The 18,022-nt window shown below is 42.1% G+C and overlaps 1 long non-coding RNA gene across 2 annotated transcripts; it reads left to right on the top strand.

Moving 5' to 3' along the window:
• Window positions 1–3,342: 3,342 nt before the first annotated feature.
• On the top strand, window positions 3,343–7,409 carry LOC128626068 (uncharacterized). Of its 2 annotated transcripts, XR_008389954.1 has the most exons (4): window positions 3,350–3,407; window positions 3,554–3,746; window positions 3,868–3,993; window positions 6,678–7,409. It is a non-coding gene; the product is annotated as an uncharacterized LOC128626068 (long non-coding RNA). The 2 variants fall into 2 exon arrangements; XR_008389955.1 differs by lacking the exon at window positions 3,554–3,746 and having other exon boundaries at window positions 3,343–3,407.
• Window positions 7,410–18,022: the final 10,613 nt, after the last annotated feature.

An 18,022-nucleotide genomic window follows, 5' to 3' on the forward strand; every position in this document is an offset into this window, starting at 1 on the left:
ATGAGGTGAGCTGTCACTTCCAAAATTGTGTTACCAAAAGACTGTAGCTTCTGTGTGCTGCTCTCTTTCAAGCTCCCTGTTGGTTCACTTGCTCTAGGAGAAGTTGGCTGCGGTGTCATGAGGCAGCCCTGTGGAAAGGCCCACAGGAGTGACCTTCGAAACAGGTTGGAGGCCCGAGAACAGCTGCATGAATGAGATCGGAAGTGGATCTCCCCCGTGTCGGACCTTCGGATGACTGCATCCCAGGCAGCACATGGATCACGGCCTCACGAGAGATTCCGAGGCAGAGCCACTCAGAGCCACTCAGAGCCACATAGTAGGTACTTCATAAATATCTATTCCCCACTTCATAAATATCTATTCCCACTCAGAGCCACTCTGAGTGTGGGAAGCCACACTCAGATTCCTGATCCTTAAGAAACTGAGAGGATGAATGTTCATGGTTTTCAGTCACACTCTTTGATGGAATTTGTTACACAGCCTGGATAACTAATACACCGCAATGACACTGGAAATCCAGCCTAAGGCACAAATTATTTTTGAGCTTAGAATGTAGAGTTCCTTTAAAATGAGCTTTATCACACAAACCATAACTTAACCCACCTACATTTATTTATTTAAGTGCCCCAAAGCATAACATTCTGTCGTTCCACGTTGCCCCATGCTGTTACAAATATCCAGACCAAGTCCCTGACTTTGTGTAAGTAAAATACCAACATCTGCCCAGTGGAAAGCGGTCCCCTCCTTTTTTGCCTCTGTCCACCCCCAACTTGGGCCAGCAATGATGATTGTTATAGTCAGTGTATCAATTGACCACACACTTTCACAGAATCATGTAATCAATGAATCACACGATTAGAACAAGCCCAGTGAGATTTCCTTGGTTGTAAATGGAATAAAGGTAAAAATTATATGCCCAATTGAAGAGGAAATCCTTGATTCCTCCCCTACCAATGAAAGCTAACAAACGCGAGAGCCCACTCGAGCCTTTTGTTCTGAATTTTGCGTAATGGAAATGTTCAACATGGAGAAGTAGAAAAAATAATTTCAAAAACCCCACAACCCTTGCATCTCTCATCTTCAACAATTATCAGTTCGAGACCCATTTTACCTTCTCTTTTACCCCCACCCAAAGCCGTACACTTGATGCCCACCCTGACTCTTTGGATTATTTTGAAACAAATTTCAGACATATCATTTCACCTGTAAATACTTCAGTATATAGCTCTAAAAGATGAGATGAAACCTCCTCTTTAAAAACTATAGTCACAATACCATTCTTATGGCTAAATTTTTTAAAGAAATAAATCCCTAATTTCATCAGATATAGTCAGTATTCTAATTTTCCACAATGTCTTGTGTTTTGTTTGTTTCACAGTTGGTTTTTCCAAATCAGGATTCGAACTAAATCTACATGTTGCATTGTGTTGATATGTCTCTTAAACCTGTTTTAATTTATAACATCTTTCTCCATTTGCCACTATTCCCCACCTACCACTCCCAACAACATGAGGGGTACATTTTGAGCCAATCTGTCCAAGCCTTAGTAAACAGGCTGTTTTCTGATTTCCACTAGTGATTCATCTCTCCTGATGGACAAATAGCAACTTACTTGACCCCCTCTTTAAAATATAACCATGCTCTGGTGGGTGGTTCACTTGGTTGGAGGAGCATACCATACACCAAAAAGGTTGTGGGTTCAATTCCCAGTTAGAGCACATGTCTAGGTTGCAGGTTCAATCCCTAGTTGGGGCATTAAGGGATGCAACTGACCTATGTTTCTCTCTCACATCCATGTTTCTCTCTCTCTCTCTCTTTAAAATCAATAATCATATCCACAGATGAAGATTCAAAAACGAAGATCCATCTTTAACACATATGCTTGGACTTGGGTCCATTTTCAAGTATCAGAATTTATCAAAGAAAGGTAAGCTGATCATACACTGTACTGGAGGACCTGGGAGTCGATATAACTCTTTTTAAAAATACTACTGTGGGGGGATGTTTCACAAAAGTCAATAAAATTTTGCTCTGTTGACACTGCCCTTGGCGTAACTTTAAATAATAAACGTGAAACGAGAAAGTGTTTCAAACAACAATACCCACCAGTTACATCATGGTAACAGTGGCCCTTCTTCTTCACCTTCCTTAAGCTTTTTCATATTTTCTCTCTATGAAGTAGGGTAAAACTAATAGTTTCACAGGAAAAATCTCGGAGGCCTCTTCCCGAGTCCTTCCCAAGCTGAGGCTCATCTGTGGAGAACTGGTTGGTGTGAAATGAAAACACAGGGCGCAGAGTAACAGATATCTGTGAATTTGTTTGGGTCATGTGTTGTTGTTAACTGCAGGGTTTTGACAGGGATGCTTTGACACCTCCTCCCAAGTCTGGCGTCCCGTAGGGCCCAGGAGGAAGCACATTCTCGGGCCTGTTTACCCTTCAAACCCTCCCCCTGGGCTTGCACTTGACCTCTGCACTTCATGCCTGACCACACAGAGTTCTGCACTGCCAACTTGGAGGTGGAAGGCTCATTACTGCTTCTCCTGTGGCGCATGCCTGCGATTTGTCCAGCGCTGGAATAGGCAAGGGTTCAAAGCTGATGGCACCTTTTCGTGACTTGAGTCGATTTGCAAAGGATTCCAAGCTAGCCTGGAAGGCCCAGCTGCCAGAAGGGTTCTGGAGCAACAGCTGGAATAAAACTAATAAAAACAACTACAGAGCAATTTGTGGAAATATCAAGGCCAGCACAAACATGCTGACCCTTGTAAACCTTGACATGAACTTGGAGAGGCTGGCTCAGCCTGCCTTCAGAGCTGCAGAAGAGGGGAGCTGCTGCCTTCTCACCAGTTCTTGGGCCTTTCCGAATCTTCATAACACCCTGCTCCATTGTCCAACTCTCTCCTGATGTGGCTCACTGTAGTGCACCAAACGCCTGGGCCATCCACTCTCTCCTCTAGGTAGATCCTCTCTCCATCCAAAACTTCTTTCTTGATGAATGAAAGTGTCCTATGTATCAGAAGTGGCTGGAGCCTACAATTCTAATAGCCTGGGATTTTTTGGTTTTTGGTTTTTGTTTTTTTTTTAAGAAAAAGAACAGCAGTTTTAGGAAGATGGATGGATAAATAATTCCTCAAGCCTGTGAAAACACTCAGAACCTAACTAAGTAAATGTTAGATTCTAGGCTCAACAATTTATCCTTTTCTTTTCTCCCTCTCTTTAAATGGTTCAGAGTGTACTCACCACTGTTTACACAAAAGCAAATACCTCTCTCAAGATAAATGGACTTTCTGTAAACACACAGCTGTATAAGCTACAAAAAGTTACAGAGGTGATTAATTGATGAAGACGAGAGTTCAGTTTATGCCAACACAGAACAGAGGGTGGCCCAGATCACAGCTCTGTTACTACTGTATGTATGGAACCAAATGACTATTTGGGGGCCCCGTAAAGTCAGTCAGGCTAAGAGGAGGAGAAGTTAACCTAAAGTGAAAGAGGGAAAATAAGGCAGATTTCCTTTTATTTTGTATTAACTTGCAAATGTGTGGGTTTTTTCAGAAGTACTTACATGAGGGCGGTGATTCTCGTGAAGGAGGGAAGGTGGGAAAACAAGACAACGGCATCTGAGAAAAGGCATGAAAGGGGCTTCTGGGGGGCTGGCCGTGGCCCCCCACCCCTGGTTCCAGCCTGCGGTCACAGTCACACTGAGGCTTGCTTTGGGATCAATCACAGAGCTGTACTTTTCTATTTTGTAAGTTTTTCAGTGTGTGGGTAATGTTTCACCATTATATCTATGTACTTTTTTCAAGATTGTAATAGTCCTTAAATAATACACGACCCCTAAAAAAAGTTTTGCACATGTTTATTATTAGGTGCTTTTTTTCTTATGGACGCCTACAAGAACTTCACAATCCTTAAAGTTTGTCCCTCGACCAGCTGCTTCCAAGACCTCTGGGATGACATAAGAGCAGGGGGTGAGAGTCCACCCAGCCCAGCTGGTAAGTGACTTGGAGCAGGGGAGAGAGGAGGGGGAAGAGTGATGTCTCTGGAGCCCATTATTGAAGTCAGAAAGCTGATATTAGTTAGCTCCTCAGCCTTGGGCTCTCTTACCTAAACAGTTCTCTTCTGGTTCCTTTCCACTCGTGGTGAACACTCGATCATTTCTGGCCAGTACAGTCTTTCTTTACTAGGCCTCCTCTCATTGGCCACTGTTGGGCCTGAGAGGCCAACCCGGGTGCCAGCAACTGTAGCCATTACACGTTTCTCCTGCCAACAGCAGCTGTGACCCAGGGGCGAGCTGAGCACGGACTGGAAAGCATTCAGTCTTGGCCAGTCGATGAAGCCTTCTCTGGTCACTTTCTGAAGCGACAGGCAGCAGATAGAATTACCTTCACCTGGGGCAGAGATGTCTGGTAGGATACTGACCTCGCTCTAAACGAAACCACCTTTTCTTCGAAATGCCTCTGCAGTGAAGACTTCTGCCTCCCTTCCCTGAAACTTACTTTCTTGGAAGCTGCTTTCCCAGCCTCAGATGGCAGAGAATCATCTCGGAATGCTTTAATTACTGTGGGCAATTGCATGGACTCAGTGGCTGGGCACAGCAGTCATGCTGCTCAGGGACACCCATGCCTGCAAACGGGTTCAGTGGAACAAGCAGTGGGTCCATAAAGCATTATGTTATAAAATTAAGGTCATGACAGCATTTAGTATTTATAGCATGTTTGCATCAAAAAGGGACATGAGGTAAATCTCAAAGTGTTATAGAAGCAACTTAAAAATCAACAAATCTACCCTCCCACTTTACAGATAGGAAATTGAGGCCCACAGAAGCATAGTGGTTTGCCTGGAATCACACAGCAGGCCGATGCTGAGCCTCGCTCAATTCAAGGCTCTTTCCAGCTTCCATACTTAAGCCGGAAGACTTATTTGGCGAAAACAGAGTCCAGGGTTTCCCAGCACCTCTGCTCAGTCCGTCTCCCATCTGCTCAATTGCTGTTAAGGGAATTGCATTTCTGACCTCACAGCCTGTTTACTTAAAGTGCATACCTGTCCCCTCAGCAGAACATGTCCCCGCTCCCACGCATTTACAGTGGTGCCACTTCAGTCACAGTTTCTAAAGCTGCACCAGACCACCTGGAGTAAGCAGTTTTTTTAAAAATAAAGAGCCCTGTCCCCACATTGGTATTTTCCATTTCAGTATAATAAGACTCAATATTCTGTATTTTTTAACTCTTTCACTAATTACCCTGTGAGGCAAAATTGCAGGACCACCCTGTCTGTTGCCCTGGAGATTCTGTGCTTCTACGGAATATGGAATCCCTCACCTCTGATTTAATGGCAACCCATCATTCCTAATTTTTTCTTTTAAAAAGATACAGTCGGAAGTATGGTTTGTTGTCCAGACTTCCAGCAAGAAAACAAACATTCAGAGAGAATAAGAAAGTCGCTCAAGGTCACCAACAGACTTGTCTCATCAGTCATAGAACCCAAGAGCTTTAACTCACTGACCACAGGATCATCTGTCCCGTGGAATAAGCAGCAGAAAGGAGAACTGTGACCCTGAATGGCTCAGCCACTTCCCTGCAAGGTGAAAGGCAGTGAATGTGTGCCCCAACTTTTCATCCACGGTGTGAGAGTGGTAATGCTCATCTCCATTTTAGGTTACGAGGCACTTATAAAACATAAAGCATAAGAGTGCTCAAGAGAAGACAGGCTCTCTTTTTTAAATAACTTGGACATGCTATTCTCCCTTAAGTGGCCACGTCGAGTAAAATTTCCATTTAGATGCAGCATGGTAATATGAACTATGAGAGCACCGATATCCTAAACCACTGTTCGAGTACCTTGGGCTGAATGGTGGCCTCACTCACATTGCTACTTCAATTTCTAATGCACAGAAATCACTCTAACACCAAGAAACAACTTTCTCAGGTCAGCTGATTCTCTTAGTTTCAAGTCAGATCCAAGTTCCCATTATAGACCTTGCAATATGGAAGTGTGTCTCCATGGCAAAAGTCATAAACCTTTTCAACAACAAACACGGGACTCAAGGAGCTGGAAGCTGAGAGCTGGCAGCGGCCTTCACTTAGTGATCCAAAGAAGGTTCCCATAAGCACTGTAGGTCCCTGGAGAACATCTGTGTCAGCCTTGTACACCCTCCTTGCTCCAACTCCCACTAATCTATGACCTGTTCAGCAGAATGCCTTAGAAAGCATTGAAAGGTGGCACCTGTCGTCACAGAACTGTCACACAGAGCTAGTCCAGCTGCTACTGCAGGTGTTGCAACAGAGCCTGGTCCTAGACTGACCTGAGCATAAAAAATGACTGCTGTTTCACCTCCACCTTCTAATCCTTAACCAGATTCACACACACACACACACACACACACACACACACACACACACACGGTGGGGTCTGTTCAGAGAAAGTCCAGCCATTGTTAATGTACTGAGAATGGTTTATGCGACGTGGATGTAACCTGTCAGCCGAGGTACAAATTATGAACAGTGGACTGGAATGTGCATGCATGAACAGTGACAACTTCATTGTACTACTCAGAGCAGGTGGTAGATGCTGTTGAGTGTGCATGGGTATTGTGTGGCTATTGTATTCAAAATGACTTAGCAAGTAGAGAGACTAATCTGCATCCAGTTTTGTGTTAAGCTTGAACATTCCTCCACAGAAACTCTCCAGATGATTCACCAGGCCACAGCTATGGGCACCCGGTGATCGGCAGCTTCATCATGACAATGCACCCACTCACCCATCACATCTCCTGCAGAATTTTTTGGCAAAACATCAAATCCGCCAGGTGACTCAGCCCCCCTACAGCCAGATTTGTCACCCTGAAACTTCTAGCTTTTCCCAAGACTAAAATCACCTTTGAAAGGCAAGAGATTTCAGACCATTGATGAGATTCAGGAAAATACAGTGGGGCAGTTTACGGTGATTGGAAGAACTGTGGGAGGTCCCAAGGTGCCTACTTTGAAGGGGACTGAGGCATCACTGTCCTCTGTACAGTGGGTCTTGTATCTTCTTCAGTGTCTCTGTTTTTCATATTACATGGCTGGATACCTTCTGGACAGACCTCATATATATGTATAAGGGGAGGACCCCCCCAAATAGAATTTATTTACAAAAAATTGTGTATTGTTACATGTTTAAACTTTAGTCACCTTCAAAGTCCTCTCCATTTGATGCAATATACCCACTGAGATGTTTTTTTCCACTGCTCGAAACAGTTTTTTAAGTCATTGATTTTGATGCTTGTTAGTGCTTCTGCTGGGTTTTTTGTTTGTTTATTTCACCTCTTCCATATCAGCAAAATGTTTCCCTTAGAAGACTTTTTTCATCCAGGGGAACCCAAACAAAAAGTCGCTTGGGGCAAGATCAGGTGAATGAGGAGTGAGAGGCACAGAGGTCACGCCATTTTTTGATCAAAAATTACTGAACAGAGCCCTGGCTGGTGTAGCTCAGTGGATTGAGCACGGGCCTGCAAACCAGACAATCGAGGTTCGATTCCCAGTCAGGGTACATGCCTGGGTTGCAGACCAGTTCCCTGCAGACCAATTCCCAGCAGGGGACACATGAAAGGCAACCATACATTGATGTTTCTCTCCCTCTCTCCTTCCCTTCCCCTCTAAAGATAAATAAATGAAATCTTAAAAAAAATTACTGAACACCTGTACATAAATCACCACCATCATGAAATTGACAGATACATCTAAAGAGTCCTCAAAAAATATTTACTGAAGCCAAACACAGCCTCTCACAACAATATCAGCTGATACAGCTGGGTTCCTAGAACACTCACCTAGTGAGGGAAGCCTGTACTACAAGGGGCTTGCCCTCCAGAAGATAATTCCATTTTGGGGGTCCCCCTATATAATTTTTGTATATTGTATATATATTTTGAACTGAATTTATCAGGGGTGACATTGGATAATAAAATTATATAGGCTTCATGAGTACAATTCTATAATACATCATCTATATATTGTGTTGTATGATCATCGCCCAAAGTCAAGTCTCCTTCCGTCACCATTTATCCCCGATTTACCCTCTTCTACTTGTACCCACCCCCCTTTCCCTCTGGTAATCACCACACTGTTGTCTGTGTCTGTAAGTTTTGTTTTTGTTTATTTGCTTTGCATAATCCTTTCACCTGTTTCATCTAGCCCTCCAACACCCTCTACCCTCAACAGCTGTCAGTCAACAAATTCGTCTTATGGCCCCTCCTAACCCAGGGCCATTCAATGAAGGGAAGTCTGGGTAACAAAGTTTGTACTTAGCTAAATTGATACTATTCATAGCTACCTTGGGGATTTTATTTGGAATAGCTTAAAATTATAGATTAATTTAGACTAATTGACGTCTTTAAAATACTGAGTCATTCCACCCATGAAACTAATTCATCTCTTTTTATTTGATCTTCCTTTATGTCTCTTGAAATGTTTTTAAAGTTTTTCTAGCACCTATTTTAACCTCAACTACCTTACATTTTTGTTTATCTTGAATGGAGTTTTTTAAAATGACACACTTTAATTGATTGCAAATGATTTATAGCAAAGATTTTGATTTCTGTAAGTCTGTGGAAAGTGTACTTGCTACTCCTCTGAACAATATTAGTTTTTTTTGAAGTGGCTAGTTTTATTTTTAAATATATTTTACTATTATGGCATTAGTTTTCCCAATTTTTCCCCCTTTGCCCCCTCCACCAGCACTTCTTACTCCCTCAGGCAGTCCCCACACCATTATTCACGTCCATGGGTCATGAGTGTAAGTTCTTTGGCTGCTCCATTTCCTATACTGTACTTTACATCCCCATGGCTATTCTGTTACTACCTATTTGTATTTCTCAGTCCCCTCATCTCTTCACCCATTCTCCTATACCGCCTCTCACCTGGTAATCAACAAAATGCTCTCCATAGCCACGATTCTGTCTCTGTTCTTCTTGTTTGCTTAGTTTGTTTTTTGGATTCAATTGTTGACAGATATGTATTTATTGCCATTTTATTGCTCATAGTTTTGATCTTCTTTTTCTTAAATAATTTTCTTTAACATTTCATGTAATAATGATTTGGTCATGATGAACTCCTTTAGTTATTTTTTTTGTCCAGAAAGCTCTTTATCTGCCCTTCAATTCTAAGTGGTAACTTTGCTGAGTAGAGGAATTTTGGCTGTAGGGGCCTGCTTTTCATGACTTTGAATATTTCTTGCCAATCCCTTCTAGCCTGCAAAGTTTCTTTGGAGAAATTAGTTGATAGTCTTATGGGAACTCCCCTTTAGCTAACTAACTGCTTTTCTCTTGCTGCTTTTAAGATTTTCTTTTTAATCTCTGGCATTTTAATGATGATGTGTCTTGGAGTGGGGCCTCTTTGCATCCATCTGGTTTGGAACTCTGTGCTTTCTGAACTTGCATGTCTATTTCTTTCACCAAATTAGGAAACTTTCCTTTCGTGATCTTTTCTAGTAGATTTCCAAATTCTTGTTTGCCTCCCCCATCACCCCAGCTGGGTACTCAAGGTGGACTCTTCATGTGGGCTGAGCACACCCTCCTGTTGTAGTTGAGCCTTGATTGTTGTGGGCAGGTCAGTGAGAGGGATTTCCCCAGGCCAGTCAGCTGCAAGGGCTGGCTGTTACCAGTGATCACCAATCTCCGCGCTCTGTGGAGGACCAGCCGTGCAAGGGCCGGGTAGCGGTGCCCCAGTGTGGTCTGTAGCTGTCCACCGGATGTGCAGGTTCTGGGGCTTCCTGGGTGGTACAGACCAAGGTCAGTCCCCACCTGTGAAGAACAATATTAGTTCTAACAATTTGTGTGGTTAGATTTTTCTATTTAGACAAATCCATAAAATACAAATGTTGAAAATGTTGTCTCTTTCTCCCCAAATCTATGCCTTTGGTTTCTTCTCTTTATCTTACTGAATGATCCAGAACTTCCTCTACAGTCTTGAGTAGTAGTAATGACAGAGGCATTATGGTCTTGTTTCTGACTTCAATGGGAAAGCTTCTAAATTTCACCATTATGTATCATGTCTCCTATACAATTTCGGAATGTACTATATAGTAATGTAAAAACTTCTTCGATTCCTACTTTGTGTTGTTTTTTAATTCTGAATAAACTTTAAATTTTAATTGATGTTTTTCGAAGTTTATCATTTAGGATAATCATGTCTTTTTTCTCCTTTATTCTGATTGTGGTAGCCAGTCTCAAGATGATTCCCAGTAACCCCCACCTCCTGGTATTCACACCTTTGTGTAATCACCTCCCATTAGTGGACTGGACCTCGTGCCCATGAGATGGTATGTCATGTCTGCGGGTAGATTTTTAAAAGGTTTTTCTAGTTTTATAAAATGAATTAGTCAGTTTTCTGTCTTGTGCTGTTCTATAAACAGTTTGTACAGGAGGAATGATCTGTTTCTTAAAGATTTGGTAAAACTTATCTGGAAAATTACGTGGGTTTGGTGTCAGTAAAGTGAAGATTTAAAAAACTACCAAGCCAGTATCTTAAATACTTACCAATCATTCTCCTTGATTCACTTTTTGGTGTGTTATATTTTTCCAGAACATTGTCCACTTTGTTGACATTTTTTTAATTTAGTATAATAAACTTGTTCATATTTGTCATCTGAGAATTTAAAAAATATCTAGGTATTTCTGGTTATAATTGCGTATTGCTTATTTATACTATGCCTTGATCAATCTAGCCAGAAATTTGACTATTTTATTAAAGTCTTCAAAAAATCAATTTTGGGCCTTGTTGAGACTCCCTATTACTTTCTATCTTTCTATTTTAGTTTTGTAATTACTTCAGCTCTTGCCCTGGGTCCCAAATTTGTTCCTCCAGTGTTTTTTTTTTTCCTTCTGTCATAGTAAGTGGCATCGGTTTCCACATGCATAACCCTGAGGCTTACTCCCAACATTCAGTCCCTTAACTAAGTTCTGCTAATGCTGCTTTCCAACCACCTCTCTTACTATTTCCTACCCCCAGTCCCACTGCCATAGCCTTTGTTCAGACCCTCATCATCTTTTATAAGAATTTCTGTACTCACCTCCCAGTTTGTTTTTTGTCTCCTTGTTCTCTCTGTCTCCGTTTATCTCCCTTATTATTTCCTACAACAATCTTTCTACATGAGGCCTTTCTTGACAGGTTCACAGTTCCTGCTACTCCCTGAGGTAGAATCTGATGACTATTGGTGCCCTAAACGCATTTGCACCACATCTGTGAATGCCCTCTCATCTCTGCTTTCACTGTTTGCTTTGTGCAAGCTACCATTTTTCCTCCTTCTCATCTTCAAATCGTCTTCCACAGCCCAGCTCAAAATATGACTTCTCTGCTGAGCCTTTACTTATGTACCATCAAGGACAGCTAATTACTGATTGCCTGGAATCCCAAAGCTCTTTGTATAATTTTTATTGTTTGCACATCCCACACTATGTTGTAATTATTTGGACATATGTTTTCTTCCACCAAACTGTGAACTCTTTGGGAAGCATAGCATAGTAGTCATTAATTTTCTGCACATTAAATATATGTTCTAAGAGTTAATATTATACCACTTCACATAAAGTTTAGAAAACTTCTAACAGTATAGGTCCACTTACCCTCCCTTTATCTTTTATGCTATACCTATCATATGCAGTACATGTATAATATTATGAACTGCAAGAGACAATATTATAATTTTTGCCTTACATAGTTAATATGTAAAGAAATTTTCTTTTTTTAGATTTTATTTATTTTATTTTTAGACATAGGGGAAGGGAGGGAGACAGAGAAGAAGGAAAGCATCAGTGTGTGGTTGCCTCTCATGCGCCCCCTACTGGGGACCTGGACCTGCAGCCCAGGTGTGTGCCCTGACTGGGAATCAAACTGGCGACCCTTTGTTTTAAGGCCAGTGCTCAATCCACTGAGCCACACTAGCCAGGGCAAGACATTTTCTTTTATAGTTACTCACATATTTGCCATTTTTGATTCTCTTCATTCCTTCCAAAAGATACAAATTTCCACCAGGTTTCATTTTCCTTTATCCTGGAGAACTTTCTTTAGCATTTTTTGTAGTGCAGACCTGCTGGTGGCAAATGCTCTTGGTTTTCCTTTATCTGAAAGTACTTTAATTCTGCTTTCATTCTTGAAGGATATTTTCACCAGATATAGAAATCTGGTTTGATAGCTTTTTCTTTCAGTACTCTATTTATTTTATCCATTGTCTTCTGGTCTCTATTGCTTCTAATGAAAAGTCAGTAGTGTTCAAATCATTATTCTTCCAGATATAATTTAGTTTTTTTGCTTTTCTGTCAGATTGTACAATTTTCTCTGTTTTTAGGTTTCAGGAGTATGGCTAAGATGTGTTTAGCTGTGCTCTTCTTTGGATTACTCCTGCCTAACTAGAGTTCACAGAACTTTTTTAATCTTTTCACTTGTCTCATTATTATTTCTTCAAATATATATTGCCTGCCCCATTCTCTCACTCTTCTCCTGAAACTCCAACTGCACGTGTGTTATATATTCTGCCATTGTCCCAGAGGGCTCTTTCTGTTTTCTATTATTTTTTTCTTGCTGCTCTTCTGAGTGGGTAATTCCTATTGATACCATCAAGCTCCTGACTCTCCTTTTTCATTTCCATTTTTTGTCAAGCCTATCCACTGAACACTTTATTTCAGGTGTTTCTAAATTCTTTACATTTCTATTTGATTATTTTTTTTCTATTTCTCTACTGAGACTTTCTATCCATTCATTGCAAGCATATTTTCCTTTTTAAAAAACTTTTAAGTTATTTAACTTTTTAGAGAGAGAGGGAAAAGGAGAGAAAAAGAGAGAAACATCGATTTGTGAAACATTGATCAGCTGCCTTGCACAAATGCCCCAGCCAGGGACAAAACCTGCAACCCAAGCATTTGGTCTGATTGGGAATTGAACCAGCAGCCTCTTTGTGGGACAATGCCCAACCACCTGAGTCACACTAATCAGGGCACAAGAATATATTTTTCTCATTCCATGAGCATAATTATAATAGCTACTTTAAAACCCATACCTGCACTCTCAAACATCGGAAGTCATCTTGGGGTTGATCTCCATTGACTGTCTTTTTTTAATGTGACTGGGTCATATTTTCCTATTTGTTTATATGTCAAGTAAGTTTTGGATATAAACTAGATATTATGAATAACAGGTTGTAGAGACTGTGTATTTTGTTATATTCCTTCAAAGAGAATTATTATTATTATTATTTATTATTTTTTTTAGTTTAAGTAGACAGTTGGCTGAATTCAAACTGTAAAACTCCATTTCCTGTACAGTGAGCAACTGGTCAAATTTCAGTTCCCTTGTATAGACAAACCTGGGCTGCTTGGAGTCTGCTGCATGCATCTGTGATTCAGCAATCAGCCAGAACTTTGAGCAGAGTCGATAGCCAGAATTTGGGGTTCCTCCACTCTAGATCCTTCTTTTCTGAAATTTATTTCCTTTCCAGCACTTGTGGATGCCCCAAAATTTACCCTCTGGCTCTTCAAGCTGGTGAGACTGTTGGCTTTTTATCTGTATTTTAACCATTGCAAATGGTACAAGTTAGGACCTAACCTCAGGCCAAAAGCTATAATAAACAAATTCTCCCTATACCCATCTCATCTTCCAAATGCCAACTCCCTTCCACTATCTGCCTGCTTTTGTTCACTCTCCAGGACTCTCAGATAACTTTTTAAATATGTTATCCAGAGTTTACAGTTATCTATAAAAAGGTTTGTCCAACATGAGTTTACTGGTCATATTGGACATGAACCCAACAAATATTTGTAACTCTCTGCCTTCAGGGCACATGAAAGGATTGTGCTTTCTGTTCCCCTTATAGATGGGATGATAATATATGAGATATAAGTAGAAACTGTGATTTGAATGTTCCAAATGGTGGCTATTCCATCAACCTGGGTTCTGAATTAATAAAGACCCCAGCCAATCCTTGTTTTAATTGTGAACAAGAAACAAATCTGCACAAAGCTGCCTCTCTTATACAAGTATGATCAACATCTTCATAATAGCCAAAATACCCCGATGCAAGGCATATACAAGGCCATGTGATGTGGATCCCGGCTCCTGGGGTCTGTGACATTATGGACGGAATGAGACAAATTCACACGGACTAGCAAGTCCTGTGGAAGAAAAGGGACTGCACGGCTTCCCTCTCAAGAGGAAAAAAAGTCTCAGAGCACCTCAGCCACCCTCTCAAGAAGAGTGACCCAACTCGTGCCTTGATAAGCTTTTATTGGGTTCAATTTGCACAGGAATATAGGGTGTATAGGTAAAGCTCATCAGTCATTTTCAGGCAGAAATAATTAAACAATAGATAACATTCCAAGAACTCTGAGGGCTTATTCTGAGTCAGGGTCAGATAGTTAAGGGGCCATACAACTTCGGAGAACAAACTTAATTCCTGCTTGGACCCTTAACATTTAAATTGAAGATATTAGCAAAGTAGGTTTCATAGGATTTTATGCATTCTTTCTTACGCCTCATTGCCCTGGGGAACCTGCCCTTTCCAGAACAGGGCCGCACCCATCTCCAGCATTGTTTCAGGCTTAAGTCAGGCAGGCGAAGTAAGGCAGCCAAGAGATTAGGAAACTTCTTGCAGACAGAATGAGGACTCAGGCTATGTCAAACTGGAGGGGTGAGGGTCCATCACTCCCTTTTTCTGTAGCCCCCCAAGTCCTTCCCCGAGGGCCCCTTCATGACCATACCTGTCTTAGGTCACCCCTCTTTTGAGGACTCTTACCCATCATTGGCTAACCAGTCATCCGCCTGGGGCGAAGAAGGCTGAAGAGAAAGGGGGCAGAGGTGGTGCCCCTACCAGGAAGATAAGCTCTGTCTCCTAAGTGGTTTATGGTCCCAAGATCCCTTACTCAGCCTTAGCCATGGGGGATTATATCTTCTGAAACCAGGCAGGGCGGTTCCCAACAGCCATAGACTTACGGATCACCCTCGCCCTTTCCTTAGCATTAGTGTAGGGGAAAGAGCCTGTGTGGCCGATCCTATTCCCACACAGATACTCAAGTGACTTTTGGAGATGTCACAACTTGCTTCACCACAGGTGACTATATCCACAGCAGAAAGAACTCACTTTAGCCCTTACAGCTTAGTCATACACAGGGGCATGATATGGGAGTGCTTAACAATGGGAGCACTGCACTCAGAGTCCTGAGTTCAAATCCTAGCTTTGCCATCATGTGACTGTGGATTTCTCACTTACCCTCTGTGTACCTTAATTTCCTCATCTAGAAACCAAGGGTGTTAAGACCATACAGAGTGTACCTGGGACATGGCAAGGATTCAAAACAATTAGAGCTGTTTTTCTCATTTACTTAACATTCAGCAAAGTTCACTGAGAGTTTATCATTTGCCAGGCACTGTGCTAGGCACCAAGAATACATCGCAGTTGTAAACAGAACAGCTTGTTGTTAGTAGGAAACAGCCAATAAACAACAGGCAAACTATGAAGCTTGTTAAAATATGATTAATGCCATGAAGAAAGAAAACGTAGAGAAGGAGCAACTGCCAGAGCCGCGGCTACAAATAGGATGCCGGGGCAGATCTGTCTCCTAGAAGGGACATTTGAGCAAAGGCTTGGAGAGAGTGAATGAGTGAGCCATGCAGAGATCTTGGAAAATCGGGTTCCGTGGAGGAGGAAGAGCCATCGCAAATGCTTTACAGTAGGCAGATGCTTTACAGTGGGCAGAATGGCTGAAGTGGAGTGAGGAATGGGGTTCAAGTAGTATGAACCTTGTCCTCCTGTGCAGACTTGAGCAGTTACTCCAAGACAGGCTCACTATGGAGTTTTGAGCAAAGGAATGATGTTTTATTTCTTTACAAAAAATTTTTTTCAATACTTTTATTTTGCAGAGAAAGGAAGGAGAGAGAAAGAGACAGGAAAATATTGATGTGAGAAAGAAACATGGACTGGTTGTTTCCCATTATGCACCCCAACCAGCGACTGGACCTGCAACCTAGGTAGTATGTGCCCTAACTGAGAATTGAACCCCCAACATTTTGGTGTATGGGACAATGCTCCAACCAACTGAGCTACACAAGCCAGGGCATGAGCTGACATGTTTTAAGAAGAGCACTCTCACAGTTGTGTTGAGAAGAGAAGTCAGGGCAAGGGTGGAAGCAGGGAAACCAGCTAGAAGGCCACAGCATTTAATGCCGGGGATAACGATGGAAGCAGCAAAGGTGACGAGAATCGCCAGATTCTGAATAGATTTGGAAAATACAGCTAACAGGAGTTCCTGCTGAAATTAGCTGCAGGGTATAAATTAAAGAGAGGAACCAAGGATAACTCCTTGGTCTATGACCTGAGCAATGAGATAAACAGGAATGCCTTTATCTAAGCCGGGGAAGGCTTACAATAGAGCAATTTTGAGAGGAAATAATCAGTAGGTCAATTGTAGTATGTTAAGTTTGAGGTGCCTGTTGGATATTTAAGTGGAGATGAAGAATAGGTGGGTGGGTAGTCAAGTGTGGAGTTCAAAAGAGGGGCCTGGATTGACAATAAAAATTTGAGAGTTGCTGTCATATAGAAGGTATTAAAGCCTGGAAGCAGGATTAAGTCACCAACAGAGTGAGTGTAAATGTAGAAAAGGGTCAAGAACAGGGCCAAGAGGCACCCCAACTTTTGGAGAACCAGTGGAAGAACCAAAATCAGCAAAGAAGGAATTAAGCTTTCTTCCTTAAAATTTTGTCTCCTCTTGGCTTCTGGAACACGAGCACACCATATTCTCCCATTTTCCCCTTCACCACCCACTCCTTCTTAGTCTTCTTTGCTTCAAGGTAGAGGAAATGAAATAGATATCTAATAGACTTGGCAGGATGGAGGTCATTTGTGACCTTGAGAAGAGTGGTTTTGGTAGCACAGCTGGGGGGAAGAGTGACCAGTGTGAGAGCAAGAGAGAATAGGAATTGTGAACAGGTATGCAGTGAGTACAAGCAACTGTGATGTTTGCAGCCAAAAAAAAGAGAAGTGGGTGGAGTAATATTGGAGGGGAACAAAGGGTCATGGGTATATACAGATGTATACATATAAATACAGGGAGGACATCCTATTTTGTGCTAATGTGATTTAGGAAACTGAGACAATTGATGAGCAGGAGATGGGGGATGATTTCAGGAGCAGTCATTAAATAGTCAAGGGGGGAAGGAACCGTGGTGCCAAGTGGAGGGGGAGGGACGCCAAGTCCATGTGACAGGAGGGAAAGCAGAGTCCTGGCAGAGAGGCAGGTAGGATGGAAGTTCTGGTGGTGAAAAGATGAGGCCGTTCTTGTCAAACTGCTTTTATTTTCTCAGTGAAATAAGAAGCAAGGTTTTCAGCCCAGAGTGAGGAAGGAAAGGGGTGCTAGATGTTTGAGGATAGAAGGTGCAATGTAGTTATTTCAGAGTGTGGAAAGTAACCCAACTAGGGAAATGCTGCAGAAAGGCAGTGTTGAGAGCCCACTTGAGATTTATGATCATAAATTTAGTGATGACAGTTAGCACTGTTGTTTTTGTCCAGCATGTTAAGCTGAACAAAAGCAGGGTTTTACCAGGTAGTAGCATCTTCTGGGAAAGAGGGAGACTGCACAAGAGCCTACAGCCTGCAACAGCAGGGGAGTGGTAGAGTGTCTAGGCAGCTGTGGGTTTAAGGCTGGAGCAGGGAGGGAAGGAACAGCCTTACTGGTGTAACAATTCATCTGCCCTGGGTGGACCTGCTCTGTTCTGAATCCCACTCTCTCTCGCCTACCTCAATAAGCTTCCTTCCCTCCTTTGGCAGTTCAGAGGCTACCCAGGGTGAGGGACTCATTCATTGTCCTGGGGTCAGAAGGAAACCAGAGAACAGTTGGGACTTTTCATTCCCCCTACTCTGCTACCAAAAAACCAAGGCAGTGTTTGGGATATTTAAAACGCCCTTGTTTGTTTCCGCCTCTGTGTGGCATTTATGCTGCTGAAGGACAGGGAGCTGGTAACCATGGGAGTAGAGCCCAGAGTGGTGGTGAAGAGGTGGATT

This window comes from Artibeus jamaicensis, unplaced genomic scaffold (assembly GCF_021234435.1).
Source record: "Artibeus jamaicensis isolate MK-2021 breed Jamaican fruit bat unplaced genomic scaffold, CSHL_Jam_final scaffold_1964, whole genome shotgun sequence".
Lineage (NCBI taxonomy): Eukaryota > Metazoa > Chordata > Mammalia > Chiroptera > Phyllostomidae > Artibeus > Artibeus jamaicensis.